Source organism: Haemaphysalis longicornis, unplaced genomic scaffold (genome assembly GCF_048455015.1).
Source record: "Haemaphysalis longicornis isolate Haplotype H1 unplaced genomic scaffold, Haemaphysalis longicornis Haplotype H1 scaffold_6, whole genome shotgun sequence".
Lineage (NCBI taxonomy): Eukaryota > Metazoa > Arthropoda > Arachnida > Ixodida > Ixodidae > Haemaphysalis > Haemaphysalis longicornis.
The window spans coordinates 6,108,844-6,124,212 of NW_027526407.1; the positions used below are offsets into that span (position 1 = coordinate 6,108,844).

A 15,369-nucleotide genomic window follows, 5' to 3' on the forward strand; every position below is an offset into this window, starting at 1 on the left:
TTTATTGCTCTGCTTGATGAACCTGCTGGTATCTCTGCCGGCTTACCGAGCAAAACTTAGGAATCACACATAATGACGAATAACATTGGCAAAAGAACGCTGTGATTTATTTTCTTTTATAAAGTTACAATACGGGGCTCATGTGTTGCTTATACTGCGGAGAAGAAAAAACGCAAAGTAAAAGAGGGTTTCCCGATTTCTGTATACATGCATCACCATCTTCGACACTTCAAAAAAGATACTTTTTTTTTGTCGGGGAACGAAATTCTCAGTGGAGTTGACACTACAGCGCGCCCAGCAAAAGTATCCTCTGTTGTAAAATTCCCGGTATTCTTTGCAAAAAAAGTCGGGATACGTAATTTTCTATCAAAGAAATTGCGTGAAATAATTGTAAATAGCATATCAAATGAACGTGCTGTCGGGAACTCGAGTTAAACTAATCTGTTTTTTTTTTAGCCGGCTGTCTCACTTACAAATCCTTTTTCCCTTTTCACTTTATTATCCTTCAAAAATTACCGATTACGTTTAAGCAAAACATTTTGCCAACTGGCTATATGGATTGAATGGTCTACGCTTCTTTCGAAGCAGTTCCAGATAAAGCTAACCTGGGTGTGCTGTCGCATCGAGTTCTAGTGTGCGAAGATGCCAAAGGTTTTTTGGGGGAGAGTCGTGGGGCTGGGTTTGAATCTACTTTTTATTGTTACCACGTCTGGCGCAGTACTGCCTTGACAGTTACCTTGTGGTAAAAATCGTGCTTGCCTTTTGTAATGGCCGTGAATTCTTATCTGCTGTGGCCTTCTCTCTATCTATGACTCTGAACGCACAGAAAGTATCTTGGCTTCGCTAAGGAGCGCGTTAACCGTTATGCTTGTGTTGGCCTCGGTTCTGTTTGCTGCCTCGTCGGATGCAGCGGTGCCGAAGCGCCCAAGGGCTTTCTATCGGCGCGCTTCCTTAGACACTGCTTCCTGGCCTCGCCGGCACCGCCATTCCACGGTCGGTGCCCCCGGTAACAGGACAGGTGATCGTCGTGACGGCACTGAAAGCATCGCCGTCTTCAACAGCCACTGAAGGGACAGCTAGAGTACGGCGACGACCCTGCACGGCTCTCTGTGATCTCGGTGGCTTCGTTCAGGACGGTCGCCTAATCCGCTTCTCATCGCTGTACAGGTTCGTAAGCCATATGCCCTTTCGGCATAATTATCGAGCAATTACTTTTTGGTTGAGCTTCCGAGCTCTCGTTGGCTTGTTGCTGCGGTCGAGTGCTTTCATGTGATGCTCGGGTTACTTTTTATATTTTGAGAAGATGTTGAAATTAATCCCTTGCCAAACTCTGCGTTGAAGTTGCTCAGGATGAAGTTGGTATAGGAGGAGACGTGTAAATCAATCTAGACCCTGAACTGAACCAAATGTTCGATCATCCTCAGGAAATCTGTGTTGACATCAAAGTAGTCAAAGAGAAAGAGATGGTTGACAATAAAATAGTTGGAGACTTTAACAAAGCTTAAAAATGACCTGGCTCTTTGTGAAAAGGAGTTTTCTTCCAAGCATAACGACATAGAAAGCTTGAAAAGGGAGTTGATGAACTTGAAAAAAGAAGCAGCAGATCAAACTTAATAATTAATTGTCCTACCAAGGGTTAAAGATGAGACAAGCAAAACACTAAAAAACGGGATTTCAGGGTCGAGGAACTTGAAAACAGAAGCAGCAGATCAAACTCAATAATTTATGTCCCACCAGTGGTTAAAGACCAAACAAGCGAAACACTAAAAAAATGGATTCCATATATTTGAAAAGACATGGTTAATGTACACGCGACTGATACCGAGCAAATATATTGTGTGGGCAAGCCAGCTTCCGAGAAAACACTGGCGGCCACCTTCACATTTTTCTATTCCGGACAATAAGCCGGAATCATAAAACAATGTAAGGAACCGAAAGACACCGGGCATCTGATCGGAGAAGATTTCTCGTGCAGAATTAGGGAAGTAAGATAAAAGGGTGGGACAAGGCAGAAAAAATTTAAGATGAAAAAAACGCCTCACTGTCCATCGGCACATTGCACATAAAGAACAGTCCTTTTGTATGGAGGGAAAATAGGCCGAGATGCACAGTTAACAAAAAAATGGCACAACACGAACGGTGCCAATACCCCCACAAGCCCGCAGAACCAGACACAGACCTACTGAACCTGAACGCACGGAGCCCTGTTAACAAAATATCGCCTCTTGAAAAGGCTTTGCTGCTTTATGAGCCAGAAAACTTGACGAAAACTGAAACTTGAATATCCCCAAGTGTCCACTACCAAGAAATAGTGCCACCAAATTACTCCATAATCAGAAAAGCTAGGCCATCCAGTAGGGAAGACTGAGCATTGCTGATTTGACGGCAATTTTCGTACTCCTCTTCCTGGAGTTCCAAATACTCACTTATTTTTTTCATTAAAGTTTGCAGCACCGTGACAGTAGTGGTCGGTCGTGCCCATAGCCCTTCTTCCAACAGTGAACGCATAACAACTACTCACGAGTCCCATCAACATGGGAACTCACGATTACCATCAACATGGTAACACATCAACATGGGAACACATGGGAACACCAACACGATTCCCACCATCCTTATGCGTGACTTTAAACCCCAGATATAAATCGGAGTAACCTGTGTAATAGATCACCTCGATTTATTACGCACATTTAGGAAATTTTATATCTTAACTTCCGCCAGGCCACGCAGCAACCTGCCTGTGTGCAACGAACATAAAAAAATCCTAGACGCTACAGTTTTCAAAGGTCAATTTGAAATCGAACAATACCAGATTTACCAGTGAATTTCTGACAACAAAGTATTCATTTCTCAGCTTACCCTTAAACATAAATTTGAATATGCGATCTGCTGGCACCTGAGCAGCATACCTCATTCTAGCGCATTACGGTTGTATATTAACACACGTGGAGCATGAATTACCGCAATCCCCAGACTTGGCTGGCAGGTTTCACACAAATGGTAACCCGCTGTGGTTTCAGTACAAAACCATTTTTCCGAAATGTATTATTACCTTCAGTTTTTTACGACTCACACGACCACGAACAAGCACCCCATGCGTATGCGTTACACGAGAAATCATAAATGCCAAACTACATCGGAAAATTAGGTTTGTTCTTTAAAAACGCTAACAACTTGTCTACCCTCACACAAGCAATAACCAACCTAAAATCGAAATAAATAGGAACAAAATATTACTCCAAAAGAACGCTTCCTTCTATAATCAAACGCAATACGGGTAGATTCAGGAAACATGATCGCCTTTCAATAATTGACACCGTAACTCTACAACATTTTTTTTGCTCAGTCTTCAAAAACAATAACGGATCAACACCCGGCATCCCATCTGCTGACAGTGTTGCAGTGAAAGAATTATGAATGGTAAGGGAATTACTAACCTCTTCCTGAACGTTGACCTGAAAAAAAGTGATACTCCGCAAAATTGTATACTCCGGAAACCTGCTGTAAGCCACTACAAATGGTGATGGATGAGGGCGCAAATTGTTTCTCGCAGTCTTAGCGGGCTTGTCGTTTGCTTTCGCTAGGGTCACTAGATTACGGCACAGATTATCGGTACTCTTTTCTCCTGTTATTCTGTGCCTTCGCCATGATCACTTGTCAGCTTCTATTACGTGACAGTTGTTACATTACGGCGGTTTATAGGGTCCGCCATTTTGTTGTTTATGAGTTTTGGTCGGTCAACTCTGATAGGCGTAGCTTGTTCTCCTGGTCTGCGGCTGCGCGCGACTGGCGTCTTTCAGAACACGAATCAAGGAAAACGCTTGTAACATCATTTAAAGGGACCCTGGAACACTTTCTCCAACTTTTTTTGAAATCCTAAATGCTTGCAGAACGTAGTCACCCAAAACACTCAATACTTAGATTAGCGCGTCGCCAGGTACCTCAGACAAAAATAACTGCTATGTGCCTCTCATATAACTTGTAAATTCGCTCAAAAGATTGTTTTCTCTTTGCCGGACTTGACGTTCTTTGACGGCTCGAATTACGGCACTAAGGCCACGTAGCGGGTATTGGCCGGATTTCGTTCAGTTGCAGCAATAAAGACTTTCTAATAGCAACTTAAAAAAAGCCGCAAATACAAAGCCAAAAAGGAAGGCGTATGTTGTGCGACGAGCAAATCACGCAGTGCCGCTCTGTGATGGCGATAACTGTAGCTTTCGCAGGGCTTTCAGACGCGAAGAAAAGAGTTAAAGCGCCCATAGAAAGTGTTGCAGGGTCCTTTTAAACAGCACAAGCAACAACGATCGCGTTTTGCGGCATCTTCATTAGGGTTGTTTACAAACGACAAGGGCGATGACAACTGCGACGCCGGTGATTCGGCAGTCACACAACACTGATAAACGACAAAATGGCCACAGTTTCTGACTTTCATGCCGCGGTGGCGTTAATCTAATACCTTATCTACGGACACTACGCTCAGCTTCACTGGCGGCACAAGGCCGGTACTGGCTCGTCTGATGCATACCCTCGATGTCTTGGGTACGAACAGCTCTATTTATTTACACTAGTCCTGCCTACCCTTCAAAGATAATCTGCAAACATAATCCTTATCAGGAAAACATGGTGGGGGATTCTTTTCTCACAGGGGCCTTATCATCCACCCTGCAGTTTCGATGTCTGTTTTGTGGTTTCCTTGAACGAGTCATAGCTCGGTGCTTTATGCCTGATTACCCTGACGCATGCGCTCCACGCTTTGGGCTTGACACCTTTGCGTTTTTTTTTCTACTGGGACGAAACTCTTCTTCGGCATGCATGCTCGATGTTGGTTATTTGGTTGTAAATGAAAGGCTGCATTAAGACAAGTACACTGCTTAGTTGTGTTGCGGCAATATTTTGTTGAAATATGAGACGCGCACTTTCATTTTCTTGTCGACACTAAACTCTTGACTGTGTAAACAATACTTGCGTGTTTGCTTTTGATCACCTTAGAATGTTTATCCCCCAGAGGTACTTTATCTACCGTACGAGACTTACAGTTATTGTTTATGACCATTCATGCATGCCCACCAATTCTCCAAAAGGACTGGCAGTATTTGAAATTAATAAAAATATGATAAAATCAATAGCTACATAAAAATTTAACGTGAAATAATTATTTACGTTTGAAAGAAATTGTGTATTTATTTTATTTATTTATTTATTTATTTATTTATTTATTTATTTATTTATTTATTTATTTATTTATTTATTTATTTATTTATTTATTTATTTATTTATTTATTTATTTATTTATTGTGGAACGTCCGACTACAGCTCTACCAGCGTACCACACCAACATACCCAACCCCTGCCGTCAACGAACCGCCGATCGATCTGCTGCGTCTGCATACGCACCTTAGTCGGGATCGCAGATACGCGCGGCCTGATAAACATAAAGCGAAGGCTACATCCAAACGGATCGGCTCCACTATCCTTTCATCCCTCCTGGAAGGCTTCCGCTACAACGACTTCCCGGCTATATTATTATTCCATTATTATTATTCCTCTTTTCATTATTCTTTCAAAATGCGCTTTCTCTACGTGATCAACAAATGAGCTTCAGCTAGATACGCAGCGCGTCCGGGGTGACCTCCCATCCATAACCATTATGTTTGTACTCCCGCCGCGTGCTCTTTACCAACGAGAAACGCCTTTCATACCAGCAAGGAAGGCGTGCAGGGGCTATATATGCAGTCTTCAGATCAAAAACTTCAACTGGAAAATCGTTTTCTTAGAGTGTAAATGTAGGGTATTAAGAAGCTTGTTGTTATTGTTACTATAAATGGAGTTATGGCAAAAATACCAGGATGCCTTGTGAGTTGCGCTTCAAATTATCACTGTAAGATTATGGCGTGCAGCTGTGAGAGGTTCTTCTTTCTGGCTCTCAATGCTTGCCATTTATACTAACGTCGCCCTTTTTGGCCGTTATGCCTAGAACAAAGATTCTCCAGAAGCATCCGGGATGTAAACCTTTCAAATTGACCCTACACCGCGGCATTTTCTGCTGAAAAAGTATATTTCCAAACCTAGGAAATAACTTTTACTCGTATGTAGCGGCAACGATGGTTTTACACAGTAGGTGTATAAGTTCCAGCAAAGTAAAAAAATAATACAATACACAAAGTAATAGTTAAATACCGATACCTGTGTTCGAATTGTTGAATACAAAGAAGTAGAGATTGTTCCCACAAAATAAAAAGCAGTTAATTTAGTGACGACAAGAAAACACTGTTTTGCAGGAACCGAGAATGTCATTGGTGGAATCCGGCACAAAGGTAAAACGAGTGCTTGGCTTGAAACGCCGGATAACAAACACGAATGCAGCCTCGCTCTCTTAAGAAAACCCCAAAAAAACCAATACGAAAGCACTTTGCGTCATCACACCATGAGCCATGGAGACGTCTTGGATTGTAAAAGTGGCGTGGCATCTTGGCGACTCCAGTGGCATCCATGGTGGCCCATGTTTTAGCTCCTGAGGACAACACTTGCAATCAACATTTTAACGCTGCAAACGCAAGCCCTATTGCTCCGTTTTAGGAGGCTGCTTTCGCCAACGCTGAGATCGATTTTCAGGTACAAATTCTATTTCTGGGTTAAGGCAGCTATATCTTCCTTTGTTGTCTTTAAATCACACACCGTTTGTTGATGACAGGACTTTCAATACTCCAAGAACGCCCACGGAAGGGCAGGTAAAACAGAAAATAGAATTTTGTACTGGTCAGAAATAAAACTAGACTTTTTGACCTCCACTGGTGCGACACAAATAAGATCGCAGACTAATAAACCGACGAGTGAATAACCGAATCCCAAAAAAACCCCTTTCCCTTCTGCATGTTCCGAACTGTGACTTGAATATTTTAATAGAATATTGTGACCATAGCACTGTAAAATTTTTATGATGGCTATCCGCTGAGTGGAACCACTGGAAGTAGTCAAACGAATGCAACTATTTTGACGCCATCTGCATATACAAATTGCCATCAATAAGGGCAAGCAAAACACAATGCACAGTCTGGGAGAGGGGATGAGAACGCAACTGTGATCTTTAAAACGCAGTCCCAGAGACACCATATTACGTTCATAGCACTATTAATACAATTTCTGATCGTACAGGAAGCTTGAATTTCCTCGTTGTAAATTTAATAACACTGGGTATTTTTAGAAAAACCCGTGTTTACTGCCGAATCAACGTTGTCAGATTCAGGAGAAAAAATATCGCCCCTTCACCCCCTAAGATTTTCTGAAGCGTACCAAATGCAACTAAAACGATTGGTGGTGATCAATACTCAGCAACGAAGCGTTCTGCTAAAGCATATCGCAAGACTTTAACAAAAAGTAAAATGCAAATGCACGTGCGTTACACAAGCGTCGTGAAACGGTGCGGTTAAAACAGCTTAGCATTTGTTTTGGGGTGCCTTTGAGCTTCACCTAAACACAGAAATACCATGTGTTTTTTTTTTTTAAATGCTCAGAATCTCCCCGTTTTATTGCTTAACATGAAAAAGAAATGTATAACTGCAAGCACAAGAGCAATAAACATCTGAATTGTAATCAAAGACAGTTGGTTTTGGGTTGTTAGTTGCAAATTTCACTCAGAGAAGAGCGCAAAACACGATACCAGAATTAAAAACACGTCGAGGCCGGAAAGGCCTATAAACAGTCTGTTGAATAGAGCGCATTCACTCAGTGGCTCATAAATTTAACGCCTTATTCCTCTTCAGATCCTTTGCAACATTGCTTTCAGCCTGTTAATTTTGGAGCATTTCTCAAACTTCAGTAGACAGCATAGCAAAAAATGCAATGTTCTTGCATTTTGGAAACCTGTTGATTAAGCAGGATTATGCTTACTGGGAATGGTTTACGATAGGGAAGAGTGGCCGCACCGTACAGCTAATGCAGTGTGTGTTCGACCAGCTCTTATAGCAATAATGTAACAGTGTCTATTGCCCAGAAACGGGGATCAAGAAAGATATTTTTCTGAAAAACCGTGCTCCGCCCTTTTATTCTCCTTATTGGCAGGGTGCTTCGCTAAACACGCACAGACATGACAAATTATGGAGATACCAGTATCATACCTTGCAGAGACATTATTATGCAATTATGCAAGAAACCTTGAGCTTGAACTCTAACCAAAAATTTTTACGCTGGTATGGTATAGAATATTCAAAAATAAATGAAATCATTTATGTTTAAGTGTATCAGAGATAAGCGTGAAAGAGTTGTAATTATCTAAAAAAACAGGATAATTGTTGATTGAATAACCAGAACACAGCAACCGGCTTGCAGCAATAATTATAAAAAAGATAGTAGAGACGAAGTTTTGTTCATGTGTTTTGTTAAAGTGACTGCAAGATATTCAGGAAGGTAACGCGCGTACGATCATCAAAAGGCTGTCGCATGCGTCGGCAGAAGCTCAATGGGCGCTTTTATAGGCACATTACTGGCAGCGTAAACACTGCGATTAATCCCGACTAATAATTTTAGCTGCACTGCAGTAATAACATACAATACAAGCTAAGCAAAAATTTCACCTAATAAAAAGTTTAGCGTTGTCCATTGGGCATTGCTTCTGACGTGTAACAGGTGCCTGCTGGGAAAACATTGTAACGTAAAGATTTTCAAGAATTTGAGAAGCTTTGTTTACTGCTCTAGGAATTACCTTAATTCCTATATTTTATAGGAATTAAGGTATTAGGAATTAAGGTAAATTTTATATTGACTCAGGACTACACTGGAAAAAATGGGAGGCTCTGAGTCCTTTAGAAGGGAGGGAATAGGGGGGAGAGGTGTACGAATGGGGAAGTGATCGAACGTCTTTCTCAAACAAATGAATGCCTTTTTGAGCACTCATCTCACGTTCAGGATGTTCTAGCTTTACTCGAAAACGGTAATCAATATTTTACTACAATAATCGCAAGGCCACTCTGTTTAAAAACCTCCAGTGGTTCCTGGAAATCTATGTCGTTGTTTGCGGGACGTAGTGGCCGTGTCTAGAGGGATATTTTGAACAAGTTGTTATCGGAGCACGAAATGCTGCATGCACATGTGACATGATGAAGGACCAGCGACACGTTCTGTTCCAATAGGGGTAATTCGGATTTAGGCGCCTACTTGGATGGTACCATTTCTTTGTTGGGTGTGTAGGCATGGTTAGCAAGGCTATCGTTGATGAATACATTGTCGACGCTGGAATTTGTAATCTCTGAGGAAGATATCTCTAAGGAGTTTGATGTATTGAGATTATCTTGTGTAGAACGTAGCGAGCATGCGTTCCAGGCAAAATATCAGCTGTGGAAGCAGCTGATGAAGAGTTCTTTATAGCAGGGTCGTGTTCTGGCTGCTTCGCCTGACTTGAAGTTGGGGGAAGCAGCCAGAAACTTGTTAAGCACGCCAGGCGCAAAGTTACCCCATTGCGAGAAAGTTGCCGCAGGGAGTGTACTATGAAATTCACTAGAAGGTGTTGTGAATATGGCTTTCAGAGTTCTTGCATGACGCCGTAGTAATGCCATAAAATGGGAACCTTTTTGGTTGTATTCGCACAATATGTTATTTACCACCATGTACCCCCTGCAGCAAAATAAGCAGCGGCACGCCAGCGCGTGGAAAAATTCATCGCTGAGACATCTGACGGCATCTGACGGCATCGCTGAGACAGGCTGCCGAGGCATCCGTGTACGCGTGTGCATCCAGTCACGCTCGCTGCCATGCCTTGTCTCCAATTTCAACCAGCAAAGCTGATCACACTCAAAGTTTGGCTGTAGCGGTCACTTTCTCTGCCACCATGGCTCGCTGTCACGCGCTTCGGCGGCGAACGGCGAGGGTCAAGTGTGCGTTGCTCACTCTGCTCATCTCTGCCTCTATACAGCAGATATGTCTCGCCTGTCTCGGTGACGATCTTGTTTCACATTTATCCCATCACGTCTTTGTTTTTCTAGGGGCGAAGCCCCTTTTGGGGCTTGGGTTGTTGTCTTCTTGTGGTCGTCGTGGTCGTCGTCGTCGTAATCTTCGTTCGTCTATTGTGGTCACGGAAGTAAAACACCAGAAATTTCATTTACGCCTCGCGCTAAAACGTAACGCGTATTAAAAAACACCTGGACACTCGTTTACGCCTCGCCCCCGAGGGCTTCGTGCTTCAAATACAATAAACTTTCAGAGCAAAGCTGTACCCCTAAAAGGTTTCATCTTATTTGGGAAAAAGGCCAAGGCGCCAAGAAAACACGTCTACACTGCATGCTTTGCGCATCCCCAGGTTTTACGTAGGCTGGGGATTTTTTTTCTGAAGACATGCAGTTCGTTTGTAGCTAAACTCAGCACACCAAAGTGGGAAATAGATATTTGGAATTAGGTCTTATGAGGAGTTACCTTGCACAAGTACATTGCAAGTATTGACGGGAAAAAACATGAGCAGAGATCAGCGGGGTCATGGGCTTGACAAAGAGAACAAAAATAATAAGAGGTGACGATACTCGTAGAATTGATTGAAAAATACACAGAACAGCATGATTTTAGAATGATAAATACACGCTATCGCCTTTAGAACTAAGATATGAAAACAACGTTGAAATTTGTCCTTTAGCAGAGGCAGGCAGATAGAGCCAAGTATACTGCACCCTCACAGTTTACTACCGCAGCGTTGGCCAGCGAGACGTGTTGTGCATAAAACGTTGCTCTTGGCGCCAAGCGCTCAATGTTAGCAGCTTTACGACTTGAAGCGAAGGAAACGACAAGGCAGTATACAGGGGTTGGGAGCACACGCGCACATGGGTGTCTCGACCCCAGAAGTACAACGACAGATAACGCGGCAATGCTTTTGCCAATCGATCACGTGCCCCGGGTTATATTACTGCCGTGTGTACCTCTGGATGTTGCAGCGCCAGAGTGGTTAAAAGCATGGCATAGAACGAGGAGGCGCCTATACAGAAGGGTATGTAATTTGAACGTAACGTACATTGTTTTGCGCCCCATACTGCATGAGACATAGTCTCATGCCTCTACAACGTAAAGTGATGTGATACAATACTTTCGAGCATTAGTGAAGATTACAAAAACTTCTTTACCTACTTACACACGATTACCTGTAACCATACGGCCTTCTGCCAAAGCCGACAATCCCAAAGGCCAGAAGTTTGGTTGCGTCTGGTGTTTTCGCTGTTGTTGGTTATTAGCAGATGGTTCTTCCCTTCCTTGAAAATAATGTTCCATACAGGAGGTGACTCATAGCTACGACTGTGTACTTGAACTTGCGCTTAAGGCTAATGTATGTGCGAATAAAAGTCTAATTATAATAAAGCATTACGCACACAAAATTGTATGCGGACACAGTACAAGTGAGCGCCTAGAAATAGCGGCTGGGAGAGTGAGGGTTGGTAAAGCCGATGATAAATTCTAGAAGTCATAAGCTCACGTCACAGAGATGCGCTCCAACGCGCCACCCGTTGTCGCGCTCACCCCCCTTAAAACTGGTCTAGCGTCTCCGACACCCCGGTCGCACATTGTAATTAAATTTTAACAAGACGTCCGGATAAGCAGACATAGTCACAAGTCCCCCAAACGTTTAGCTTTTTTTGAAAGAACGCCGCTCTGCATACCTTTGATCCCAACCACACATAGTACCACGCGCATACGTTTGTACGGCTTGTTCCAACTACGTTAAGAAGGCAGTATAACAAAACGTGCTCATGCGACTGAGTACACTTTGTCCTTCGTTGTATGATAACATGGGCTATTTTTTTTTATCCAGTCAGTTAAAGCGCAGAAGTGATTTTGTTTACAATGCGGCAACTTTTTCTCTGTTGAAGACTGTACTTAAAAACAAAACTTTATGAATCCCCCGGCAGACTCTTGAGGAAACGCTCATCCCCCTATTTTTGAGAGGTGTAAACATATGTAATTTTTCTTGTTTCAAGAAGAAAGACATCGATTTCTATATTTCATGGCACGTGTACTCAGGGTGGAAAAATGTCGCCCTAAAAATGCTGCCAGCCGGGATGCGTGCGCTGGCCAACACTAATCCCGGGTCATTGCCACTAACGTGAAAATTGGGGAGATAAGAAGCATGCAATGTGCGCCGGTGTTTACGACAGCAAAATCACTATTAATGGACAGCGAAAGACAGATGAGGATTTTCTTTCAACTACATGCTTACGTAAATTTATTATATAAAATCCGCAATCACGCAGCTAATCTCAGTCTATATGCTTATGTATTTATAAACGAACGGAGGCAGGCATTCGAAACACTGACGTATGGACGGTAACGCGTTTCCCTGCAACATCATGAATTGCAATATTTACACGTAATCTTCTGCAACGAATTAACAAATACAAATAAACCACTAGTTTTTCCAAAAAAACAATTGGCTTCATTCTTTTTCCGATTGTAAATGTAAGCTTTGATGTGGTTGTATTTTACCCCCATTCATTTTATTGTGTGATGTGTTATGGGGCAATATGTTAACTACTTTTATCTACCTTTCAAATGCACGCACCTGTAATTTTGCAACTGGCGTACTTCAGCTTTTGCAGTTGGTTATACTCTTGCGCCGTCCACAACTTTGTATCTTTTTAGGATTACGGGTGGCTTTCATGCTCTCTTCGCTGCGCCTTGCGACAGTTACCTGGCCTATGTCAAGTTACTGCAGTAATTTTTAGGTGGTGAACTGCCCGGCGTTTCTGGAAAGAAAATAAATCGAGTTGAATTAAACTGAATACAAGGTCTACTAATATTTTGCCGTAAAAACAGATCCTTATAATTGCTTTTCTTCAAAATGCCTCGTTTACGCAGAAGACACGACAATATTCACTTCGGACAGAAGTATGTGGACGTCACCGGCGAAATTAAACACTGAATCAACTGATGTAGTTAATTGGTGTCATAACAACATGCAACCAAATAGTCCGTTGAATAATAAATTTGCGGTATTAGACTGTATTCAAGGACAGACCACGTCAATTACTTCAATATACATTCCGCAGTACCCTGTAACAGCAAACAATAGCTCAACCTATTTAGGTGTTCACTTGGACTCTAACTTGAGGGATGATCTTCATGCCACCTAAATTATAAAAAATTGCATTTGGTTCAAGCGTAAACATCAAAGGCCGGCCTTATTTCAGTAGTCTGACAAACACTGTGCTTTTCCAGCCATTGTTTGCTCTCATATTACATATTGTACCCTCTCTTCTGGCAAGCATACAAAAATCCTCTCACGCAAGTTAAAAAAATATCAAGTTCCTACGATTATCACATCGCGTACGCACGTTGCTCAGGAATACCTATGACTGGCAAAGTATAACGTTTTAACAATTCAGTTTCCAATCTCGTCTCATAAAGTCTTTGTATCTTTCTTTGCGGGCTACCTACTTACCCCGGTCATATTTCTGGCTCATTCCTTTCCGACCACCACCTCAGAGGATTTTGGGCTAATAACAATTTCATCGTGCCTAAATTTAACAAACGCGCCCGTTTTTTTTTTTCAATTGCTCTTTGGAATGCACTTTCGAACGAAATGAAACTACTGCTGTGAAGTCACATGTAATCCAACAAATTGAGAAACTTTGTTAACATTTATTGTGTTGACCGAAATACAAAGAGAACTGACTGCACAAAATATTTAAAATATACAAAATGTTTTTTGTTTTATTTGAAAAAAAGTGTTTGTTCTTCTTCTGTCTGTTTTACACTATTAGCAATTTATATTCGTTGTTCTGTTGTTTACTGTCTTAGATATTCGCTTTTAAGTGCTTTTATTGTCCTTTGCCAGGGGGTTTCTTGGTAGCGAAGCAGCAAAGCGCACACACTGGATCCAATCGGGCAGGCTTTGGCCACCCAAACGATCTTCCCCTTCTTTATCGTAGCCGATGCTTGTGGTGGTTCCATAAAGCCGGTGATGACAACGATTCATAAGAGCGCCCACAGGCTTCTGGTCCAGTTGTTTATCTCTTCCTGATTAGAACTTCACGTATTTACTTCTGACAAGAGGGCGGCAAATATACAGCATCAGCGGCTCGTCCCATGACAGCTCGTCTCGGCCGCTGTCTTGATTACCATCGCACAGTCTGGGGACAAGGGGCTGATCACCTAACCGAGTCCTGGTTGGGGCAGGTGTGGGGATGCTTGGTACGACTTCCGCGCTTTTGACAATCGCGTTCTGGCCAAGACGGTGCTGATACAAGGTAGGATAGGGATAACTCCGCATACCCAACAATTGCAACAGGGTTTATTGATAGCTGGAGCAGCGTAGCTCCGATTTTGGAACGAGTCGGTCGGCCGAGTTGATTGCACTGATCTTAGCTTTTGCCTCGTGGCCGCTGCTGGTGATGATTTGTTAATGTCCGTGATTGAATGTATATGAGATGGCGTATGGGAATGTTGGCTGTGTCTCACCTTTCTTCATTACATTCATTACACTGTATATGTAAGTTCGCTCATGTTTATAGAGTGTAACATCTACAATGCTGCTTATGGGCAAAACATTTTTAAGATATTTATGATCAAACACACCTTTACTCGAATCTCGTGTTTACTACGCGTTAGAAAATCACATACCTATTTTCCAGGTGGTCACCTGCAATCAATGACTTTGGGAACTCCGTTTCAATTACGGCACCATGTAATAAATCGCCTGTTTGCTAAAAACTAGAGAACTGTTGCGCTCTTCTAATACCATGCAAATTTAAAAACAAGAACGCAAAGGGCACTACCCATTTTCTTGAGAATTTTTTAAAGTAGACTCCACACGCACGGGAGTAAAGGTGCTTACAAACATATTGCAATAATTTCATTCATAGCGAAATAGAAGCCGCCTAAATTAGGCCCTCGCGACGTACTGGAGTGCCATAGATTACGTCAGTGCGCTGCTATACTAACAGGGATTTTAGAAGTGTCGCTTGGCATTCGGCAGTAACACCCAAAAAAGTGCACCGTTACACAGCCTTTCTAAACAGATAGGCGACATTCTCGGTTTTTTAAAGCAATGTTTGACTGTACATAATCTACCGCGCAAACAACCATGGCCCGGATTGACCAAAAAGTGTGCGCTTCGGTGCGCCATTTTTCTTCGCAAATGTATAGAACCAGCTATCAAGAAAAACTTCACCATTACTTCATAAAATAATTTGAGAAAAGGCCAAAAGATTTCTCACATCAAAAGTTTGTCAAAATCTCCACTAAAGGGCGTCCGGTTGATCGGCAATCCGTCAAAGAACCCAATAAAGAAACATCCCAGGCGGCACAGAAAGTGTGTCCCAAGACCGGCCCGTCTATGGCCGCTTTCTGGCATGTCCGGCCAGCATCCAGGTTCTGTCAGCCACTGATCATACGTTGAACGGC

General features: G+C 42.5%; 1 protein-coding gene across 1 annotated transcript in view; it reads left to right on the forward strand.

Annotated features, from left to right (window-relative positions):
- The first annotated feature begins 918 nt into the window (after positions 1-918).
- The window catches only part of LOC144142218 (arylsulfatase B-like), an 84,114-nt gene continuing 69,663 nt past the window's right edge, over positions 919-15,369 (forward strand). Inside the window, exon 1 of the mRNA XM_077673578.1 lies at positions 919-1,167. The gene's annotated coding sequence lies outside the window, so the exon portion shown is untranslated. The remainder of the gene's footprint in view (positions 1,168-15,369) is intronic.